This window comes from Hyla sarda, chromosome 13 (assembly GCF_029499605.1).
Source record: "Hyla sarda isolate aHylSar1 chromosome 13, aHylSar1.hap1, whole genome shotgun sequence".
Taxonomy (NCBI): Eukaryota; Metazoa; Chordata; class Amphibia; order Anura; family Hylidae; genus Hyla; species Hyla sarda.
Window position 1 is genome coordinate 13,790,477 of NC_079201.1, and position 19,965 is coordinate 13,810,441.

General features: G+C 48.2%; 1 protein-coding gene across 1 annotated transcript in view; it reads left to right on the forward strand.

The window, feature by feature from the left end:
• The first annotated feature begins 6,176 nt into the window (after positions 1–6,176).
• The window catches only part of ELMO2 (engulfment and cell motility 2), a 59,229-nt gene continuing 45,440 nt past the window's right edge, over positions 6,177–19,965 (forward strand). Inside the window, exon 1 of the mRNA XM_056549899.1 lies at positions 6,177–6,331. The gene's annotated coding sequence lies outside the window, so the exon portion shown is untranslated. The remainder of the gene's footprint in view (positions 6,332–19,965) is intronic.

Genomic DNA, 19,965 nt, shown 5'->3' on the forward strand with positions numbered 1-19,965 from the left:
CTGGGCTGGGCGCTCTGCATCCGACCCACAGCATGGTACTCTAAATGCCGTGAAAAACTGCCAGAAAAAAATACAAAAATGCTGGAAAAAGCAGTTGCAGAAGAAAAAAAAACAAACAAAAAAACAAAAACAACACAACTTGAAACCTAGCCTGATGGGAACTATGGTTGTAATAAGGACCCCTGTGCTTCTGCATTTCCCTTGTGGTTTGGATGGCTTCAAGGGCGTGAAGGCCAAGAATTGATGACTTTTACTTCTTCGCTGCTGTCACTATGGGGAAGTGTATAGAGTTTTCTTATTGTTTTTTAATTCGACAACATTTATTTTTAGTCATCACGTACCGTATTTTTCGCCGTATAAGACGCACTTTTTCTTCCCCAAAACTGGGGGGGAAAAGTTGGTGCGTCTTATACGGTGAATACCCACACCTATCGCGGCGGTCCCTGCGGCCATCAACGGCCGGGACCCGCGGCTAATACAGGATATCACCGATCGCGGGGATGCCCTGTATTAACCCTTCAGACGCGGCTATCAAAGCTGACCGCCACGTCTGAAGCCACAGTGACACTAACCCGGCTGCTCAGTCGGGCTGTTCGGGACCGCCGTGGTGAAATCGCGGCGTCCCGAACAGCTTACAGGACACCGGGAGGGGCCTTACCTGCCTCCTTGGTGTCTGCTCCGTGCCGGGATCCCCTGCATGGCCGCACTCTCCTTCGTCCTCGTCGCGCACGCCGTTCCGTCATCCAATAGGAGCGGCGTGCATAGCGTCGTGATGGCGGCGACGGAGAGCGAGGATACCGGGCAGCAGAGATGTTCTGGAGCGACGTGGACACCCCGGGACGCTGCGACAGCGATGGAGGGCGACATCCAGGGCACCAGGGTCCGGAGCGGGGGGGACACGTGAGTATTACCTCCTATACCAGTGGTCTTCAACCTGCGGACCTCCAGATGTTGCAAAACTACAACTCCCAGCATGCCCGGACAGCCAACGGCAGGTCCGCAGGTTGAAGGTTCAGAATCTTTTTTTGCGTCTTATATGCGTCTTATATGGCGAAAAATACGGTAACCTTAGCGGTTTAACAGAATGAAGGCCCATGAGCTCCCGTATATTTACTTACTGGGATCTCGTGCAGAATTGTACTTTCTGTGGGTCCCTGCACAGCGGGTGTCCGAGAGCGTCGCTGTTATGTTATGTGCTCCAGCCGCACACACTGGCCGTGAGCACATGGTCCCGTTACCTGCTGCTGCCGGCGGGGCTGGGACTCGCATCGCGGGACATGCCCACATGCGAGCTCCAGTCTGCCACTCACCTGGTGTTTCTCCTGCCCCCGCCTCTCTGCTCTGATGCGCGTGTCCCCATCCGGAGCTTTAGGATTTAAAGGGCCAGTGCGCTCATTAGTGTAATTCACCTGTGGCTCATTGAAAAATTCCTCTACCCTCCGACCCTGTCGGATCTTTGTTGCCTTGAGATTGAGAGAAAGCTTTCCTCTGTATTGCCTTGCCGTGTATCTAATCCTTTGCTCCATGACCTGACTTTGCTCCTTGCCGCCTGCCTACTGGCCATTTGCTACGTTCCTGACTACGCTACTGTGCCGCCTGCCCTGACCTTCTGCTATCCTGACTACGAGCTGCCTTATCCCTCTTGTGCCTCGCATCTCCTCAGCCGCCTGTGTGGTCGAGCCGTGGCGGGGGTAGCGACCTTGGTGCTGCCTGCCACAGGAAGTCCATCCCGCTTTGCGGCGGGCTCTGCTGAAAACCAGCGGCACCTTAGACTCTGCTCCCTGGTACGGTCCGAGTCATCTGCCACACAGGTCCAGCGGATCCACATCCACCGGGGTTCCTGTCTTCTGAAATGTGAGTGTTACAGACGCTCTCGGACCCCCACTGTGCAGGGACCCTTAGCATAGCCTCATCCACTTTAATCTGTGCTATTGTTCCTTGGGCAGACTCTGGGAACAAGACTGTTCAGAAGTAAGTTCAGAAGGAGCCTCAGTCCCTTTGTTCATGGGATTATGTGGGGGTCTCAGAGGTCGGACCCCCAAAACATATAATATACAATTGGGAATCAATATATGCAAAATGGAGACAATCATTTCAGACCCTCCCGCATATGCAAATCCAAAATAGGAACACATGCCCTATATGTGGTGCACAAAAAAAAAAATATCATTACAGTTTTAGTTTTAGGGTTTTTTCCTGTATTTTCTGCCACATGTATCCCCATAATCACTTTTGACTGATTGGGCAGAATCACTCAGGGGAGTCCTACATACAGGGGGAAGGTCCTATCAATATGGGACAACTACCTACAGGGGGTCCTATCTACAGGGGGAAACTGCCTGCAGGAGGTCCTACCTTCAGGGGGAGGGGGGGGGGGGGGTGACTACCAACCTACAGGAGCTCCTAAATATAGAGGTTAAACTACCTACAGAAAGTCCTACACGGGGGTCCTACATACAGGGGGAAAACTACCTCAAAGGGAATAAACTACCTACAGGGGTGCCCTACCTACAGTGGGGTGCTACATACAGGGGGAAAACTACCTACAAGGGGGTAAACTACCTACAGAGGTGTCCTACCTACAGGGGGAAAACTACATCCGGGTGGTAAACTACCTACAGAGGTGTCCTACCTACAGGGGGAAAACTACATCCGGGTGGTAAACTACCTACAGGGGTGTCCTACATACAGAGGAAAATCTACCTACAGAGGTGTCCTACCTACAGAGGTGTCCTACCTACTTGGGGGAAACTACTTACATAGGTGTCCTACTTACAGAGGGAACACTACCTAAAGAGGTGTTCTACATACAGAGGAAAATCTACCTACAGAGGTGTCCTACCTACAGAAGGAAATCTACCTACAGAGGTGTCCTACCTACTTGGGGGAAACTACTTACATAGGTGTCCTACTTACAGAGGGAACACTACCTAAAGAGGTGTCCTACATACAGAGGAAAATCTACCTACAGAGGTGTCCTACCTACTTGGGGGAAACTACTTACATAGGTGTCCTACTTATAGAGGGAACACTACCTAAAGAGGTGTTCTACATACAGAGGAAAATCTACCTACAGAGGTGTCCTACCTACAGGAGGAAATCTACCTACAGAGGTGTCCTACTTATTTAGGGAAAACTACTTAAATAGGTGTCCTATATACTGGGGGAATACTACCTAAAGATGTGTCCTACATACAGGGGGAAAACTACATCTGGGTGGTAAACTACCTACAGAGGTGTCCTACTTACAGGGGGAACACTAGCTACATAGGTGTCCTACCTACAGGGGAAAAATACCTACAGAGGTGTCCTACCTACAGGGGAAAAATACCTACAGAGGTGGCCTACTTACAGGGGGAACATCTACCTACAGAGGTGTCCTACTTACAGGGGGAAAACTACCTACATATGAGTCCTACCTACAGGGGAAAACTACCTACAGAGGTGTCCTACCTACAGGGGGAAATCTACCTACAGAGGTGTCCTAATTACAGGGGGAAATCTACCTACAGAGGTGTCCTACCTACAGAGGTGTCCTACCTACATGGGGGGGGGGAGGGGGGGAATTCCTACAGAGGTGGTCCACCTACATGGGGGAACACTACCCACATAGGTGTCCTACCTACAGGGGAAAAACTAACTACAGACGTGTCCTACCTTCAGGGGAAAAAACTACCTACAGAGGTGTCCTACTTACAGAGGAAAAATACCTACAGAGGTGTCCTATTTACAGGGGGAACACTAGCTACATAGGTGTCCTACCTACAGGGGAAAAATACCTTCAGACATGTCTTACCTACAGGGGAAAAAATACCTACAGAGGTGGCCTACTTACAGGGGGAACATCTACCTACAGAGGTGTCCTACTTACAGGGAAAAAACTACCTACATAGGAGTCCTACCTACAGGGGAAAACTACCTACAGAGGTGGTCCACCTACATGGGGGAACACTACCCACATAGGTGTCCTACCTACAGGGCAAAAACTAACTACAGACGTGTCCTACCTACAGGGGAAAAAACTACCTACAGAGGTGTTCTACTTACAGAGGAAAAATACCTACAGAGATGTCCTACTTACAGAGGAAAAATACCTACAGAGGTGTCCTATTTACAGGGGGAACACTAGCTACATAGGTGTCCTACCTACAGGGGAAAAATACCTTCAGACATGTCCTACCTACAGGGGAAAAAATACCTACAGAGGTGGCCTACTTACAGGGGGAACATCTACCTACAGAGGTGTCCTACTTACAGGGAAAAAACTACCTACATAGGAGTCCTACCTACAGGGGAAAACTACCTACAGAGGTGGTCCACCTACATGGGGGAACACTACCCACATAGGTGTCCTACCTACAGGGCAAAAACTAACTACAGACGTGTCCTACCTACAGGGGAAAAAACTACCTACAGAGGTGTTCTACTTACAGAGGAAAAATACCTACAGAGATGTCCTACTTACAGGGGGAAAATACCTACAGAGGTGTCCTACTTACAGGGGAAAACTACCTACAGAGGTGTCCTACTTACAGGGGGAAAATACCTACAGAGATGTCCTACTTGTAGGGGGAAAACTACCTTCAGAGGTGTCCTACTTACAGAGGAAAAATACCTACAGAGATGTCCTACTTACAGGGGGAAAATACCTACAGAGGTGTCCTACTTACAGGGGAAAACTACCTACAGAGGTGTCCTACTTACAGGGGGAAAATACCTACAGAGATGTCCTACTTGTAGGGGGAAAACTACCTTCAGAGGTGTCCTACCTACAGGAGACAAGCTACCTACAGGGGGAGGAGGTTCCTACATACAGGGAAAAAACTACCTATGGGGGGGGGGGGGGGGCTTTATACAGGGGCAAAACTACCTATAGGGGGGTGTCCTACATACAGGGCAAAAACTACTGTGGTGCCGGGAGGGTAATGGTGTCTAGGGTGTTGCGGTAATAGTGTAGGGTCTGGTGGTATTAACCCCTGAATGTCGTGACGCCAGGATGAGGTTTCCTCAATCGTAATGTTCCTACCGCCAACCGTCCCACAAACGGCAGGGAAAAATAACGGAATGTCCACAGCAGATTTTATTACGTAAACTGAAGAAACTTTACTTGCAGATTTTATGCAACGGTATTGAACATAACAGTCTTTTTTCAAGAATGAATCGGGATACAGGTTCCTCACAGGTTCGCTGGGACTTGGAAGCAATGAGCTTTTGATGCTAGCCACTGTGCTACCATTTTAGAATATTTGAGTATTCACACAGGATTCAGTAGTTTGAGTAAGGCTGGGTTCCCACCACGTTTTGTTAAATAAGGTTCCCGTATACGGCTGGGAGGAGGGGGTCGGGGCTTAATCGCGACGCCCGCACTCAGCCGTATTCGGCAACCGTATTTAATGCATGTCTATGAGACGACCAAAGTGAACCGCAGCCTCTGGTCGGCTTCGTGTCGGCTTTTCGGCCGTATGTGGTTTCCCGACCGTAGGCAAAAACGCGACCATCAGCCATCAGCTTGATATATTAGGTATCAAAACTGCGGGCCTCCAGCTGTTGCAAAACTACAACTCCCAGCATGTGCGGTGATACCGTAAATGCTGCTTGGTGTCTTTGGCCTCCATATACTTGGTATTTCCCAACCAGAGTGCCTCCAGCTGTTGCAAAACTGCAACTCCCAGCATGTGCGGTGATACCGTGAATTCTGCTTGGTGTCTTTGGCCTCCATCTACTTGGTATTTCCCAACCAGAGTGCCTCCAGCTGTTGCAAAACTGCAACTCCCAGCATGCCGCATGCTGGGAGTTGTAGTTTTGCAACAGCTGGAGTCCCACAGTTGGAAAAACACTGCAAGACTATCCTATAAACAAGATAACCCTAAGTTTTCAAAACTGCACTACTCCCTTTAGCCTAGGGGGGCGCTGTGACCGGTCTATGACCTTGAGGGCACTATAATATCTGCACACAGTCTTATCCAATCACTGCCCCCCACTCCCCCTGAATGACATCCATTAACCCCGCTGTGACCAGTCAGGCTGGGTCACTGTCGCGGTGCATTATGGGGGACGATTTTTTTTTCCAATCACTGCCCCCTGTTCTACCACTTTAAAAAAAAAAAAAAAGTCCCGGACAAAAAGTCGTCTCTTGAGTGACAGCCGAGTCAGCCAATCAGGCTGCGGGGGGATCGCGGCTGACCACGCCCCGCCTGCCGTTGGCTTCCCTGCGTTTCACACTTTGAGTGACAGTTCCCCCGCATCAATGAGCACGCGTTTCGGGGGAAAGCCCGCCCCCGGGGCGTTACCACGGCAACAAGACTGAAGGGAGCGGCGGAGCCGGGAAGAGGTGAGAGAGGGCCCGGGGAGATGGGGAAGGGTTAAACCGCGGGGGTAGTTAATGTAGTTTAGTAGGGGGGGCCGGAGTGTCTGGGGCAGGTGACCGAGGGTGAGGCCTGCGAGCCGGGTGTGTGTGTGTGTGTGTGTGTGTGTGAACGCGGCTCTATCCATAGCGTTATCTGCAGTGCCAGGAGACGTCACTGAAGGGTTAATCCAGTGTTTTCCAACCAGGGTGCCTCCAGCTGTTGCAAAACTACAACTCCCAGCATGCCTGGACAGCCAAAGGCTGTCCAGGCATGCTGGGAGTTGTAGTTTTGCAACAGCTGGAGGCTCCCTGTTTGGGTTACAATGGGTTAATCTATTAACGCAGTCATTGCCTGAGGTCAGCAACCTGGCTGCCTCCAGCTGTTGCAAAACTACAACTCCCAGCATGCCCGGACAGCCGTCGATTGTAGTTTTGAAACAGCTGGAGGGCCACAGGTCAGTTACCAACGCCATAGAAACAGTAGTTTCGTGCGACTGTCAGGTTAGGGATCACTTACCTAAGGACGCGTTCACATTGCGTTTTTGTCTCCGTTTTCTGTTTTTCTGTTACAGTGTTTACATTTTTGTTATGTTTACATTTTTATTTTTTTAAATTATGTAAGTATGAGAAACAGATGGGCTACAGCAACATCTATCAGCCTATACGTTCCCCAAAAGAAGGACTCTTCCTACCCACCATTTTTGATCATGTGACCCCTGTTGTGGTCAAAATCACCGCGTGGCCCCAGCCTCAATCTCCAGAATCTAAAGTGGCCACAACGCAGAGGCCTTGTTATAAATGAAAGCAGTGATCTGATTGGTTGCTATGGGCAACTCAGCAACTTTTCCTCTGGACGGGTTTTGATAAATCTCTCCCAGTGTGTTCTGGTAATTCGCCCGTCCTGATGCAGTGTCCGGCGAGGGGCCCGTCCTGATGCAGTGTCAGACGAGGGGCCCGTCCTGATGCAGTGTCAGACGAGGGGCCCGTCCTGATGCAGTGTCCGGCGAGGGGCCCGTCCTGATGCAGTGTCCGGCGAGGGGCCCGTCCTGATGCAGTGTCCGGCGAGGGGCCCGTCCTGATGCAGTGTCAGACGAGGGGCCCGTCCTGATGCAGTGTCAGACGAGGGGCCCGTCCTGATGCAGTGTCCGGCGAGGGGCCCGTCCTGATGCAGTGTCCGGCGAGGGGCCCGTCCTGATGCAGTGTCCGGCGAGGTGCCCGTCCTGATGCAGTGTCTGGTGAGGCGCCCGTCCTGATGCAGTGTCTGGTGAGGCGCCCGTCCTGATGCAGTGTCTGACGAGGTGCCCATCCTGATGCAGTGTCCGGCGAGGGGCCCATCCTGATGCAGTGTCAGACGAGGGGCCCGTCCTGATGCAGTGTCCGGCGAGGGGCCCGTCCTGATGCAGTGTCTGGTGAGGCGCCCGTCCTGATGCAGTGTCCGGCGAGGTGCCCGTCCTGATGCAGTGTCTGACGAGGGGGCCCGTCCTGACGCAGTGTCTGACGAGGGGCCCGTCCTGATGCAGTGTCCGGCGAGGGGCCCGTCCTGATGCAGTGTCTGGCGAGGGGCCCGTCCTGACGCAGTGTCTGGCGAGGTGCCCGTCCTGACGCAGTGTCCTGCGAGGTGCCCGTCCTGACGCAGTGTCCGTCGAGGTGCCCGTCCTGACGCAGTGTCCGTCGAGGTGCCCGTCCTGACGCAGTGTCCGTCGAGGTGCCCGTCCTGATGCAGTGTCCGGTGAGGCGCCCGTCCTGATGTCCGTGTGTCTGGTGAGGTTCCCTCTCCTGATGCAGTGTCTGGCGAGGTGCCCGTCTTGATGCCCATGTGTCTGGCGAGGTACCCGTCCTGATGCAGTTTCCTGCGAGGCACCCGTCTTGATGCCCGTGTGTCCGGCGAGGCGCCTGTCTTGATGCAGTGTCTGGCGAGGTGCCTGTCCTGATGCCCATGTGTCCGGCGAGGCGCCCGTCTTGATGCCCGTGTGTCTGGCGAGGTGCCCGTCTTGATGCAGTTTCCTGCGAGGCGCCCGTCTTGATGCCTGTGTGTCTGGCTATGATTGAAGTCGTGGTGGTGCCGCAGGTTGGTGATGTGATGCCGGCTTCTGTAGCCCGTCTGCTGCCCCTGATCTCACTTTGGTCAATATATTGATCCGGTATCGGCGCGTCTACTCGTGCAGTGCAGGGCTGTTGGCTTTTCGGGAATGCTGGGAGTTGTAGTTTTGCAACAGCTGAAGACACATGGTTTGGTGTAGTTTTGCCTCATACGTAATCGGCCCCCGTAGTCTTTAGTGACTCCCAATACCCAACAGGTCGCTGACTAGCGTCACATAAAGACGGGGATTTCCCCCTCAGCTAATGTTTTTTTCTGCCGCAGCATCCTCAAGAATATCCTCATCACTTCCTTCTAAAAAACAGCGCCACCCTTGTCCTTGGGCTGTGGTTGGTATTGCAGCCTAAAGCTAAAACAGTGTTTCCCCAACCAGCTGTTGCAAAACTACAACTCCCAGCATGCCCGAAAAGCCAAGGGCACTGCACCGCATGAGTAGACGCGACAGTACCGGATCAATCAGGAGGTCAGTTGAAGGATTTCAGGGCATGCTGGGAGTTGTAGTTTTGCAAAAACTGGCAAGTAACACTTCCTCAGATCCCCCTCTTGTGCCCTCCGATAGGATTAGACATGGTGGTGATTGGTCTCCGGTCTGTTAAGGTTTCCTCCCCCAACCTCTTTCTCTCTAACAGTTGCCAAGTTACAACTCTGGTCATGCTGGGAGTTGTAGTTATGCAGCAGCTGAAAAGATGGTAGGATAGGATTAAATAGAATTAGACGCTTCATAACCATGGCGGTGATGTCACTCGCCATTACTGCCCTGAAATGGCCATCATGGTCACTGGTCTCTTGTACACTGCGAAGAGTGTTTCCCCCCCCCCCCCCCCCTGCCTGTGCTTCTCCATCTGCAGCAAAACTACGACTCTGTGCATGATGGGAGTTGTAGTTTTGGAACAGCTGGAGAGCTAGAGGTTGGAGAACACTGTCCTAGGTGAACCATTGTGCCTCCAGGGGATATGCCCAATGCATGCCCATGAAACCATAGCACACATTTTCCAAACAGCGTGTCTCCAGCTGTTGCAAAACTACAACTCCCAGCATGCCCGGACAGCCAAAGGCTGTCCGGGCATGCTGGGAGTTCTAGTTTTGCAACAGCTGGAGATACACTTCTATAGCGGAGCTAAATACGAGGTCTGAACAAGGTTTTGGAATTAAAGGGGTACTCCCCTGGAAAACATATATTTTTTTTAAATCAACTGGTGCCAGAAAGTTAAACAGATTTGTAAATTACTTCTATTAAAAAATCTTAATCCTTCCAGTACTTATCAGCTGCTGTTATGCTCCACAGGCAGTTCTTTTCTTTTTTAATTTCCTTTCTGTCTGACCACAGTGCTCTCTGCTGACACCTCTGTCCATATCAGGAACTGTCCAGAGCAGCATATGTTTACTATGGGGATTTTCTCCTACTCTGGACAGTTCCTAAAATGGACAGAGATGTCAGCAGAGAGCACTGTGGTCAGGCAGAAAGGAAGAAAAAAACAAAAAACAAAAAAAAAACTTCCTGTGCAGCATACAACAGCTGATAAGTCCTGGAAGGATTAGGATTTTTTGATAGAAGTAATTTATAAATCTGTTTAACTTTCTGGCACCAGTTGATTTAAAATAAATAAAAAAAAAAAAAATAAAAAAAGTTTTCCAGCGGAGTACCCCTTTAACTATCTTACAAAGACTCCAATGGTGCATTTAAAGGGGTACTCCAGTGGAAAATATAATTCTTTTTTGAATCAGAAAGTTAAACAGATTTGTAAATGACTTCTATTAAAAAATCTCAATTCTTCCAGTACTTATAAGCTGCTGTATGATCTACAGGAAGTTCTTTTCTTTTTGAATTTCCTTTCTGTCTGACCACCGTGCTCTCTGCTGACACCTCTGTCCATGTCAGGAACTGTCCAGAGCAGGATAGGTTTGCTATGGGGATTTGCTCCTACTCTGGACAGATCCTGACATGGACAGAGGTGTCAGCAGAGAGCACTGTGGTCAGGCAGAAAGAAAATTCAAAAAGAAAAGAACTTCCTGTGGAGCATAACAGCAGCTGATAAGTACTGGAAGGATTAAGATTTTTTTATAGAAGTCATTTACAAATCTGTTTCACTTTCTGGAGCCAGTTGAATAAAAAAAAAAAAAAAAAAAAAAAATGTTTTCCAGCGGAGTACCCCTTTAACGATCTTACGAAGACTCCGATGGTGCATTTAAAGGGTTAAACGTGCACATGCAGAAATGTACTGACGAAGAGAAATGGCCGACACTGCGCGCGGGGAGCAGATTGTTCATCTGTGCAGCCCGTCCAGAGCATTGAGCCCATTAGATGCCTCAGACGGGTGAGCAATCAGATGTGACACATCCCCCGAAAAAATTTAAAATAAACTGGACCAGGACCAAATGTGAAATGCGTCAGAAGATTAGAGATCCTATCTGATCCGCTTGTAGGCAATGGCAACCACAACGACTTCCGGCGTCCCCTCAGATACTCACTTCTTATCGGTATATTAGTGAAGCTAGATCAGTGTTTCCAAACCAGGGTGCCTCCAGCTGTTGCAAAACTACAACTCCCAGCATGCCCGGACAGCCTTCGGCTGTCCGGGCATGCTGGGAGTTGTAGTTTTGCAACACCAGGAGCTCCACAGTTTGGAGACCTCGTTTTTGCAGTACTGTTTTCAGAGGTGTCAGCAGAGAGCACTGTGGTCAGACTGGAAAGAACTAAACAACTTCCTCTGGAGCAAACAGCAGCTGATAAGTACTGGAAGGATTAAGATTTTTAAATAGAAGTAATTTACAAATCTGTATAACCTGTATAAAAAAAAATATTCCACCAGAAGGTATAAAAAATACAGGTGATGATTTTCATACTTCGGAAGTGGTCTACAAACTTTGGGCCTCCAGCTGCTGCAAAACTACAACTCCCAGCATACCTGGACAGCCAATGGCCATGACTTGTGTAGCTATTACAGTGTTTCTCAACCAGGGTGCCTCCAGCTGTTGCAAAACTACAACTCCCAGCATACCCGGACAGCCTTCGGCCATGACTTGTTTAGTTATTACGGTGTTTCTCAACCAGGGTGCCTCCAGCTGTTGCAAAACTACAACTCCCAGCATACCCGGACAGCCTTCGGCCATGACTTGTTTAGTTATTACGGTGTTTCTCAACCAGGGTGCCTCCAGCTGTTGCAAAACTACAACTCCCAGTATACCTGGACAGCCTTCGGCCATGACTTGTTTAGTTATTACGGTGTTTCTCAACCAGGGTGCCTCCAGCTGTTGCAAAACTACAACTCCCAGTATACCTGGACAGCCTTCGGCCATGACTTGTTTAGTTATTACGGTGTTTCTCAACCAGGGTGCCTCCAGCTGTTGCAAAACTACAACTCCCAGTATACCTGGACAGCCTTCGGCCATGACTTGTTTAGTTATTACGGTGTTTCTCAACCAGGGTGCCTCCAGCTGTTGCAAAACTACAACTCCCAGCATGCCTGGACAGCCTTCGGCTGTCCGGGCATGCTGGGAGTTGTAGATTTGCAACAGCTGGAGGCACCCTGGCTGGGAAAGACTGATCTAGTTACACGAAATGCATCAGGTTTTTCACGCTGACTAATACCGCTTCCTCCCATCTACGACCGCCTGCCTGTAACACATCTGTGACGTGACTCCTCCTGACACCCAGCAGATCGTGACCCTCAGGTCATGGATAGGGCCTCCTCGGGCCCCGCTCCGCCATGTACACCACTAACTTTCACTTCCCACTTCCAGGAATGAGGATGAGAAGTCGTTCTCACACAGCGCACGCCGCGGTGGGTAGTGGAGAGAGAAGCAGGAAGGTGAATAGACGGGGTCCGGTTCTGCAGGGGAGCGAGAAATATGGCGCACACTAGGTGTCAGTCCTGCTCTGTTCTACATTGTCCCAGATATCCTCTATATCAGTGGTCTTCAAACGGCGGACCTCCAGATGTTGCAGAACTACAACTGCCAGCATGCCTGGACTGCTGAGTACTTTGAAGGCCAGAAAAGCAAGAAGAACTTGCAGTCATGTTCTTGGAAGCAGAGTCTGTACCAGCGCATTGTCCTTGGGATAGATATGGTTGGCCACAACGCTTTAGATAAGCCGTACTGTCCAAACATCCATCCACAGGTATCAGGACCTAGGAAACGTTTCTCACAAGAGGTATTAACAGTAGAGAGGGAAGTGCTTGTGGTGTATAGGGAGAGGTATTAGCAGTAGAGGGAAGTGCTTGTGGGTGTATAGGGAGAGGTATTAACAGTAGAGAGGGAAGTGCTTGTGGTGTATAGGGAGAGGTATTAGCAGTAGATAGGTGCTCATAGGTGTATAGGAAGAGGTATTAGCAGTAGAGAGGGAAGTGCTCATTGTTTAATGGGGAGAAGTATTAGCTTTAGAGAGGGAAGTGCTCATAGGTGTATACGGAGAGGTATTAGCAGTAGAGGGGGAAGTGCTCATGGGCGTATAGGGAGAGGTATTCGCTGTAGAGAGGGAAGTGCTCATGGGTGTATAGGGAGAGGTATTAGCAGTAGAGAGGGAGGTGCTCATGGATGTATAGGGAGAGGTATTAGCAGTAGTGAGGGAAGTGCTAATGGGTGTATAGGGAGAGGTATTAGCAATAGAGAGGGAAGTGGTTATGTGTGTATAGGGAGAGGTATTAGCAATAGAGAGGGAAGTGGTTATGGGTGTATAGGGAGAGGCATTAGCAGTAGAGAGGGAAGTGCTCATGGGTGTATAGGGAGAGGTATTAGCAATAGAGAGGGAGGTGCTCATGGGTGTATACGGAGAGGTATTAGCTGTAGAGAGGGAAGTGCTCATGGGTGTATACGGAGAGGTATTAGCTGTAGAGAGGGAAGTGCTCATGGTTAAATAGGGAGAGGTATTAGCAGTAGAGAGGGAAGTGCTCATGGGTGTATAGGGAGAGGTATTAGAAGTAGAGAGGGAAGTGCTCATGGGTGTATAGGGAGAGGTATTAGCAATAGAGAGGGAGGTGCTCATGGGTGTATACGGAGAGGTATTAGCAGTAGAGAGGGAAGTGCTCATGGGTGTATAGGGAGAGGTATTTTCTGTACAGAGGGAAGTGGTTATGCCGCTGTACAGAGCACTAGTGAGACCTCACTTGAAGTATTGCGTGCAGTACTGGAAACAGTATTTCTAGAAGGATAGATATATATATATATATATATATATATATATATATATATATATATATATATTGTAGAGAGCTCAGACATAGGTTGTCCGGGCATGCTAGGAAATGTAGTTTTTCAACAGCTGGAGGCACCCTGGTTGGGAAGCACTGCCCTAGATTTTAACTGGAAAGCTCTGGTCTAAGGTGTATGGACATCTTTAAAGGGGCTGACCTACAAACAAGAGGGAAGCAGCCCTTTCTCTAACCCTAGGAAACCCCTTTAAACATTAGGACAGGTCCATATAAACATAAATAAACATCCCACAGCCGTTCCCAGGAACTCCGGGCTGCGCAGGGAAACTGCACGTGTTGTCCGCTCCCAGGATAATCATCCGGAAATACAGGAAACGATCCCTGCAGACTCCAGTATATACAGTAGATGGGATTACTGAAGCACTTTTATAGTGCAGCATAGGGTATTGTTAGGGAATATTGCAAATGGTTCTCGTGTATGCCTTGTGTATACCTGTGTTAGCTGATGTAGCAGGCATGGGGTTTTCAGCCATACAAATTCCTGTTTCAGAACAGAAATTATTTCCTTATACTGCCTACGTTTCCCATGAATCCTCTGGCTTTGTAGAGAGAGGGGGTGGAGTCCCATCACTGCAATTCCCCCAACAGGACAAGCCTAATCACCTGGCTAGACCCCAGCAACCAAAAGCTGCTGAGACTCATTAGTGGGTTGGTGTCAGTTCACTTTATGTGCAGTTTTGTTGCATTGTCTTAGAGAAATAATGAGAAACAAGGCAAAAGTGATTTGACCTAAAATCTCAGTTAAAGGGGTACTCCGCTGCTTATCTTTTGGAACAAACTGTTCCGAATGCTGGAGCCGACAGCTTGTGATGTCATAGCCCACCCCCTCATGAAGTCACGCCCTGCCCCCTCAATGGAAGTCTATGGGAGCGCCAATGATGCCCGAGAGCTGTACTCGAGTCTTTTCGGGCGCTCTTATAGGAATAAGGCTGCAGGACGCGCTCCTCACTGAGCGCCGGGTCTCATCCCAGTGATCATGGGGGCCCCCAGTGGTCGGACCCCCCCCCGCGATCAGCTACTTATCCCCTATCCTGTGGATAGGGGATATGTTATTTTTCACCTAAGATCTCCTTTAAAGCACTATTTGTGCCACAATTTTGGAAAAGTATGTGAACATGGCCTCAGAGAAGATGTATAACTACTATATATCCTGATCCCATAGAGATAGCAGCAGTATACAGATAGAGCTGGAGGGGAGGTATATAACTACTATATATCCTGATCCCATAGAGATAGCAGCAGTATACAGATAGAGCTGGAGGGGAGGTATATAACTACTATATATCCTGATCCCATAGAGATAGCAGCAGTATACAGATAGAGCTGGAGGGGAGGTATAGAACTACTATATATCCTGATCCCATAGAGATAGCAGCAGTATACAGATAGAGCTGGAGGAGAGGTATATAACTACTATATATCCTGATCCCATAGAGATAGCAGCAGTATACAGATAGAGCTGGAGGAGAGGTGTATAACTACTATATATCCTGATCCCATAGAGATAGCAGCAGTATACAGATAGAGCTGGAGGAGAGGTGTATAACTACTATATATCCTGATCCCATAGAGATAACAGCAGTATACAGATAGAGCTGGAGGAGAGGTGTATAACTACTATATATCCTGATCCCATAGAGATAGCAGCAGTATACAGATAGAGCTGGAGGGGAGGAGTATAACTACTATATATCCTGATCCCATAGAGATAACAGCAGTATACAGATAGAGCTGGAGGAGAGGAGTATAACTACTATATATCCTGATCCCATAGAGATAGCAGCAGTATACAGATAGAGCTGGAGGGGAGGAGTATAACTACTATATATCCTGATCCCATAGAGATAGCAGCAGTATATAGATAGAGCTGGAGGAGAGGTGTATAACTACTATATATCCTGATCCCATAGAGATAGCAGCAGTATACAGATAGAGCTGGAGGAGAGGTGTATAACTACTATATATCCTGATCCCATAGAGATAACAGCAGTATACAGATAGAGCTGGAGGAGAGGTGTATAACTACTATATATCCTGATCCCATAGAGATAGCAGCAGTATACAGATAGAGCTGGAGGGGAGGAGTATAACTACTATATATCCTGATCCCATAGAGATAACAGCAGTATACAGATAGAGCTGGAGGAGAGGAGTATAACTACTATATATCCTGATCCCATAGAGATAGCAGCAGTATACAGATAGAGCTGGAGGGGAGGAGTATAACTACTATATATCCTGATCCCATAGAGATAGCAGCAGTATATAGATAGAGCTGGAGGAGAGGTGTATAACTACTATATATCCTGATCCCATAGAGATAGCAGCAGTATACAGATAGAGCTGGAGGGGAGGAGTATAACTACTATATATCCTGATCCCATAGAGATAGCAGCAGTATACAGATAGAGCTGGAGGGGAGGAGTATAACTACTATATATCCTGATCCCATAGAGATAACAGCAGTATACAGATAGAGCTGGAGGGGAGGAGTATAACTACTATATATCCTGATCCCATAGAGATAACAGCAGTATACAGATAGAGCTGGAGGGGAGGAGTATAACTACTATATATCCTGATCCCATAGAGATAACAGCAGTATACAGATAGAGCTGGAGGGGAGGAGTATAACTACTATATATCCTGATCCCATAGAGATAACAGCAGTATACAGATAGAGCTGGAGGGGAGGAGTATAACTACTATATATCCTGATCCCATAGAGATAGCAGCAGTATACAGATAGAGCTGGAGGGGAGGAGTATAACTACTATATATCCTGATCCCATAGAGATAGCAGCAGTATATAGATAGAGCTGGAGGAGAGGTGTATAACTACTATATATCCTGATCCCATAGAGATAGCAGCAGTATACAGATAGAGCTGGAGGGGAGGAGTATAACTACTATATATCCTGATCCCATAGAGATAACAGCAGTATACAGATAGAGCTGGAGGGGAGGAGTATAACTACTATATATCCTGATCCCATAGAAATAGCAGCAGTATACAGATAGAGCTGGAGGGGAGGAGTATAACTACTATATATCCTGATCCCATAGAGATAGCAGCAGTATATAGATAGAGCTGGAGGAGAGGTGTATAACTACTATATATTCTGATCCCATAGAGATAGCAGCAGTATACAGATAGAGCTGGGGGGAGGTGTATAACTACTATATATCCTGATTCTATAGAAATAGCAGCAGTATACAGATAGAGCTGGAGGAGAGGTGTATAACTACTGTATATCCTGATTCTATAGAGATAGCAGCAATATACAGATAGAGCTGGAGGGGAGGTGTATAACTACTGTATATCCTGATTCTATAGAGATAGCAGCAGTATACAGATAGAGCTGGAGGGGAGGTGTATAACTACTGTATATCCTGATTCTATAGAGATAGCAGCAGTATACAGATAGAGCTGGAGGAGTGGTGTATAACTACTATATATCCTGATCTCATAGAGATAGCAGCAGTATAAAGATAGAGCTAAAGGGGAGGGGTATAATTACTATATATCCTAATCAATAGAGATAGCAGCAGCAGTATACAGATAGAGCTGGAGGAGAGTTATATAAGTACTATATATCCGATCTCATAAAGATAGCAGCAGTATACAGAGCTGAAGAAGAGGTGTATAACCACTATATATCTGGATCTCGTAGAGATAGTTGCAGTATACAGATAGAGCTGGGAGGGCTCTGATAGGGGATCCTGTAGTTCACTGGAAGTCAGCTGATCCAGGACTGACCAATGACACTTTGGTTTTGTGTGGGTCAGACTGATGATCACATGACCCAGTTCCAGTTATGAAAAGCATGGATGCAGCTGTGCTGGAATGAAACAGATGGCGCTGATGGACTAGTGGCGATAAGAGTGCATGATATGGGCGAAAAATGCTTTTTTTTAAAATAAATTAGAAAAAAAAGGGCGACGACTTAGGGATGTCTTTAATGCACCAGGCAGGGGGAGGGGGATTACCTGTGAGTCTCCATATAAAGCTGGGATCTCTTTAAAGAGAAAGTGTGCCCGCCAGAGCTGCAGAGAAGACCATCCAATGGGCACTATGCCAAGGTCTTTCTCTGACCTGATTATTCCTGTGTTCATTTCTGTGTTTTTTTATTTTTGGCGTCCTCGGCAGGATGTGTGAATGATTTTGTCATCCAGGCAGTTTACCAGCCTCTTCGTTGCCCCTGGTTATGGTGCCCTTTTGTCGGCCTGCCAGTGTATGTCGTCTGCCCTGTGTCACATGGCACTGGAGCCCAACCATCAGCTTATAGACATAGAAATAAAAATGGAGACTATCAATTACAGAGCAGACCTTTAATCTGACTGTGACTAGACTGTCTGTGCAAAGTGTTGGTAGAGATGCTTCGTCACCTGAGGTGGAATACATCTTGGCATTCAGAGAGATGCGGGACTCTTCGTGTGCCAGCAGCCAGAAGGCAGCGGTGCCTGTAAGAGACGCTGATGCGACACGCTGGTGGAGAACAGATTATTACTGCCATTATAATGTATGCAGGGACTTGATGTGTCTGTATGCATAGTCAACAGCTTCTCACTCTCTAGAGCAGTGTTTCCCAATCAGGGCGCCTTCAGCTGTTTTAAAACTACAACTCCCAGCATCTCTGTCCGGGCATGCTGGGAGTTGTAGTTTTGCAACAGCTGGAGGCACCGTGGTTGGGAAACACTGTCCTAGAGCCTAACAAACTCCATTTTCTTCCTGATTTACAAAGTAGCTTTGCAAGTGTCCATTTACGTGTGATGACTTTTGGCGTCCTCGGCAGGATGTGTGAATGAATGAAAGAAACAGCAGCATCACAGCAAGGAAGTGGTTACACTCAGTACTGGACTGCTGCTGCTGCTGCTGACTTACCTGGCCCGATTTATTCCAAGTGTCTGTTCATTTCTTTGTGATTCCTGTTGGCGTTGTTGGCAGGATGTGTGAATGAATGAAAGAAACGGCAGTATCACAGCAAGGAAGTGGTTACACTCAGCACTGGACTGCTGCTGCTGCTGACTTACCTGGCCCGATTTATTCCAAGTGTCTGTTCATTTCTTTGTGATTCCTGTTGGCGTTGTTGGCAGGATGTGTGAATGAATGAAAGAAACGGCAGCATCACCGCAAGGAAGTGGTTACACTCAGCACTGGACTGCTGCTGCTGCTGACTTACCTGGCCCGATTTATTCCAAGTGTCTGTTCATTTCTTTGTGATTCCTGTTGGCGTTGTTGGCAGGATGTGTGAATGAATGAAAGAAACAGCAGCATCACCGCTAGGAAGTGGTTACACTCAGCACTGGACTGCTGCTGCTGCTGACTTACCTGGCCCGATTTATTCCAAGTGTCTGTTTATTTCTTTGTGATTCCTGTTGGCGTTGTTGGCAGGATGGGAGAATGAATGAAAGAAACAGCAGCATCACAGCAAGGAAGTGGTTACACTCAGCACTGGACTGCTGCTGCTGACTTACCTGGCCCGATTTATTCCAAGTGTCTGTTTATTTCTTTGTGATTCCTGTTGGCGTTATTGTCAGGATGTGTGAATGATTTTGTCATCCATGTCTCTTCGCTGCCTTTAGTTATGGGGCCTTTGCATCGGGCTGTGTTTCCCACCCACGGTGCCTCCAGCTGTTGCAAAACTACAACTCCTAGCATGCCCGGACAGCCTTCGGCTGTCCGCGCATGCTAGGAGTTGTAGTTTTGCAACAGCTGGACTCGCCCTAGTTGGGAAACACTGTCCTAGAGCCTAAAAAGCTCCATTTTCTTTCTGATTTACAAAGTAGCTTTGCAAGTGTCCATTTACGTGTGATGACTGTTGGCGTCCTCGGCAGGATGTGTGAATGAATGAATGAAAGAAACAGCAGCATCATCACAGCAAGGAAGTGGTTACACTCAGCACTGGACTGCTGCTGAGGATTCTCTGAAGGCTCACAGATTACATGTACACATTCCCGGTAAAGCCCTGCCCATCTCCTGCACATAGCACTAGTTAAGCCCCACCCCTACTTTTGTGTTCTGAGGCTGTGAACACCAGCTTTAAGTGGATTGAGACACCTAGTCTTTTTGGTAAAGGAGGTGATTTACCGCTGTTACAGGTTACACTGGATGAAGTGTTTTGAAACGTATGTTTAATTGTGATGACCGCACATGTGCATTGTGTTATGGATCCATTTATGGCAAGTTCTTTCTCTGGCCCAAGTGTCTGTTCATTTCGTTGTGATTCCTTTTGGCGTTCTTGGCAGGATGTGCTTTGCAAGTGTCCATTTACGTGTGATGTCAGGATTTGTGAATGAATGAAAGAAAC